Source organism: Neomonachus schauinslandi, chromosome 5 (genome assembly GCF_002201575.2).
Source record: "Neomonachus schauinslandi chromosome 5, ASM220157v2, whole genome shotgun sequence".
Taxonomy (NCBI): domain Eukaryota; kingdom Metazoa; phylum Chordata; class Mammalia; order Carnivora; family Phocidae; genus Neomonachus; species Neomonachus schauinslandi.
Genome location: NC_058407.1, coordinates 138,545,169 through 138,549,620, shown reverse-complemented (window position 1 = coordinate 138,549,620; position 4,452 = coordinate 138,545,169).

Genomic DNA, 4,452 nt, shown 5'->3' with positions numbered 1-4,452 from the left:
CCCCGCGCCCCTGGGCCTGGGTGCCGCCGCCGGTGCGGCCTGGGGCCCCGCGCTGCCCCCCGCCCCGCGCCCGGGCTCCGGGCGGGTTGACCGCCGTCCGACGCGGGCTGCCGCCGCCTGAGGTGGAAAGGCGGCACCCAGGGTCTAGTGCGGCACCTGGGGGCGGGGGCTGAGGAGCGCGGCAGGAGGCGGGGGTCCACGCGCCTCCGGTGGGGGGTCGGGGGTTTGCGGAGAATGTGCCTGGGATCGTGGGGCGGGCGGCCATCTGCACCCGGGGTGCCTCCGCCTGGGATCAGGGATGGCGCCAGAGCTTGGGGGTAGGGGCGTGCCTGGGGTCGCTGTGTCGCTCCTGAAGTTGGGGGTCGCGTCAGTGGCCGAGATGGGGGATGCTGCGGACCGGGCCCAGGGAATCGCATCCGGGCTGGCGGGGGGGAGGCGGCCGTCTGCACTTGGAGTGGGTGGTCGCGCTCGGGGTCGGGCGTCGAACCTCGGGTAGGGGATGGACCGCCGCGCCTGGGCTCGGAGGGAGGGCGGCCATCTGGACTCGGGCTGCCTCTGCCCTGGGTCGGTACGCGCCTCGGGTCGCTGCGTCGCGCCTGAACTTGGAGGTCACGTCAGTGGCCGGGATGGGGGGTGCTGCGGACGAGGTCCGGAATCGTGCCCCGGCTGGGGGTGGGGTGGGGCGGCCGTCTGGACTCGGAGTGCGGGGGGGTCGCACCTCGGGTCGGAAATGGTTGCCTGCGCTTGGGGTCGGGGACTGTGCTCTGGGGATGGGGGGCGGCCGTTTGGGGTCATCTGCCCTTCAGAGTGGGGGCTGCTCCTGAGTTTGGGGCACCCTGGCTTGCGGGGTCCGGTCCCCGCCCACGAGTCCCCGAGGCCGCCCGCCGGCGGCGGTGGCGGCGGAAGCGACCCGCAACGCTGTTTGTCTTTTTAGGTATCTAAAGGAGTTTAGGACAGAGCAGTGCGCCCTGTTTGTGCAGCACAAGTGCGCCCAGCACAGGCCATTTACCTGTTTCCATTGGCATTTCCTAAATCAGCGTCGGCGCAGACCGCTCCGCAGGCGGGACGGCACCTTCAACTACAGTCCGGACGTGTACTGCTCCAAGTACGACGAGGCCAGCGGCGTGTGCCCCGACGGCGACGAGTGAGTGTGTGTCGGGGCCGGGCGGCCGCCTGCAGAGCGGGTCCCGTCTTCCCTCGGAAGCCTTCCCGCGGCCGCCGGTGGGGGGCAGGCTTTTCTCTGCCTTGAGGGCTGTGTGTCTCAGGGACGCCCCGTGCATGGTGCAAACCCACTGGCCTGCCCACGTTGGACCCAGTTCCCCGCCTTCTCTGCATTAGAACCAACCCTCATAAGGTGCACCTGTTAGGTGTAGGGCCACTCTGTAGCTGTGGGTCAGAGTGTGTGCTAGAATGCTTGCTCACACTGTGTAAATTATATCTGGAACGTTTCCTTTCTTGTGGCTTACTTATATGACTTCTTTTAAAAAAAATTGATAGGAAAGATCTTATTTGTAGACTGCCTTTTCCGTAGCACTTTTAAAGTTTAAGAAACTAAGGTTTTGTTTTGGTTGGCTTTTTTCTTAAGTTTCTTCATGGTGTTATGAACAGATGTATTTATTTAGCAATATGTAGACTGGGAAACAGGCAAGCGCAGAGTGTGTGTTCACAGAGTGGGCAGAAATTCGTAGCTGGAGGTTTTGCACTTTTCTCCTGGACCCTTTGAGGCAGGAGGAGGGCTGATCCATCTCTGCCTGGAAGTAGGGTAGCCTCCCTGAGCTCCAGGCCCTCCGAAAACCGCTGCTTGCTCCCTTTCTGTTCAGATCCAGCACTGATTTGAGGGAGGTCCTTCAGGCTCCATTCCCTGATCCTTTGAAAGGAGCTGGGTCTCCAGGAATGCTCCCTTTGGAAGACCACATTCACTCTGCTGCACGGAGAGTGGAGTGATGTCTGCTGTCCTTCATTTTCTAAAGATGCTCAGGCCAGGGAGTAAACTTTTCATCCATGCGTTATCATAAACTTCATACACTTACACACTTACTGAAAGTGTAGTTGAACACCAGATAGTTAAATAGGATTGTTGTTAAGGCAGCTTGAAGCCTGCTGAAGAAATGTGCCCAGCTCCTCCTCTTTTAAGATGGAGTTATGCTCCTGCAAAGTTTTTTTTTTTTTAAGATTGGGGGAGGGGCAGAGGGAGAGGGAGAAGCAGGCTCCACACCGAGCAGGGAGCCCTATGAGGGGCTCGATCCCAGGACCCTGGGACCATGACCTGAGCCAAAGGCAGACGCCTAACGACTGAGCCACCCAGGTGTCCCTATTTAATTGCTTTTTGAGCTGATGTTTTCTGTAAGCGGGTCTTCAGAAGGGATGTGTTTACTAGCTGAGGCCTGGCATCAGGTCCCCTATTTTCTTTGGCCACGTCAGTCACCCCCCTGAGCCTTGGGTCCTGAGTTACCCGGGGTGGGGGGAGCACTGCTGCTTGACCCTGGTGCAGGGATCCAGTAACCTGGCATGTTTGACTCCGTCCTAGAGCCCAGTCAGTACAAAGGACCAACTGACGGTATTCACTAATGCTTTTTTTTTTTTTTTAGATTTTATTTATTTATTTGACAGAGATATAGCAAGAGCAGGAACACAAGCAGGGGGAGTGCGAGAGGGAGAAGCAGGCCTCCCGCGGAGCAGGGAGCCCGATATAGGGCTCGATCCCAGGACCCTGGGATCATGACCTGAGCCGAAGGCAGATGCTTAACGACTGAGCCACCCAGGCGCCCCGACTAATGCTCTTAATGCATGTGGACAAAGTCTGTTTGCACAGTTGTTTGGGGTTCTGGAGTCTGCATGTCCTGGTATTGACTCAGCCTCTTTGCTGGGCGTTAGGGTGGCAACCAGTTCTTGCAGGATGAAGCATCGGCACTGGACACCTACCTGCACGTGGTCATTTCAGCTGGGCTCAGTAGTAAATAGCACGCCATTATTGATTACAGGAATATTAATGTGTAATCTAAATGACATAGAGGTCATCATTGAGAACCAGGATGAGTGGGAGTGAGCTGCCTGTTGGCCCTTTCCTGTTGCGGGTGCATCCTGTGAGCCTGCATACAGTGAGAAAGTCACATGTCTGAGTAAAGATTTGTCCCTTGTGTTGAGTCCTTTAGGAAGTGTTTGGTGGGGCAGATGTCTCCCCTGGGGATCTCTCCTTAGTCCTCCTCCACTCCATGGGAGAGGGGTTTTCTCATCCCCAAGTGGAATGGCCCAGAGTTTGTCCCATGGGACTATATAGTCAGGTTTATGCTGCATCGTCATGGAATTTGTAAGTAGATAGTCCCTTTCAGAGCAAGGACAGAACTGCCCTTTTATTTCAGTTCTTGGGTTCTTGAGAGTTCTGGTTGGGGCATATGTACTACCAACCTGTTATTTAAAAGCATGAACACTATGAGAGAGCAAAAACTCTTCAGGCCTTGTCGGGTGACAGAAGCATCCAGCATTGTTCTTGGCGCTGGCTGGGGGCGCCTTGTGGCTGAGCTGTGGGGCAGGACAGGACGGGGGAACCCCGGAGGGATGGCACCCCTGCTGTCACGGCCCTTCCTAGGCTGGCGGTCACCTTCTCCCCTCGTTGTCACCCCTCCTCCTGTGGCCCCCCTCCCCCACCCTTTTTCCTTGGTGGGTGGTCACCCTTTCCCTCTCACCATCACCCCTTCCCTCCGGGCCCCCCTCGCTCCCCATGGTGCTCCCTGCGTCACCTCTGGGTAGACCCCCCGCTGTCATCTCCCCCTCCCCAGGGGCACCCCTGCTATGACCCCCTTTTCTCGGCGGGCGGACCCCCCTTTGGCGGGGGAGGTCAGTCTGCGCTGGCGGCCCGCGGTCCTTGCTCTCTGGGGGCGGTCCGCTCTGGCGGACACGCCCCTTCTCCGGAGCCGGCCGCGATTGGCCGTGCGGGTCACGTGCTCCCGCTCCGCCCCGCGGCCGGGAGCCTCCCTGTTGCGCGGCAGGGACGCCGGGGTCGGCTTCGCCGGGTGCGCATTTGGGAGTCCACGGAGAGGGCGGGCGGTGCAGGACGCCAGTTACTAACCTAGGGTCTGGCCCAGCTCCACCAGGTCGGTGTTCCCACTTGTGAGGATCCATCTCAGGTACTTCTTAGGCTGGGCTTCAAGGAAAGCGACTCCTGTCCGGAGGGTTTTCGTGGTCCATCCCGAAAGCTGGTCTGAGAGAGGCTTTGGGTGTGGACAGCCGCAGGCCCCCCGCGGGCCCTGCTCCACCCCCGCCGACCCGCAGGGCTGGTGTGAGTGTTCGCACCTGGAACCCGCGTGTGGTTGGCCCCTCCCGCTGCCTGAGAGCACGGGCGCGCTCCTGGGGATGATCAGGTGCCTTCGCAGAGGCGGGCTTCCAGGGGTCTGCGGGGTTTCTCCTGGAGAATATTTTCATTGGGAAAACAATCAAGCAGCCCCCAACTATGTC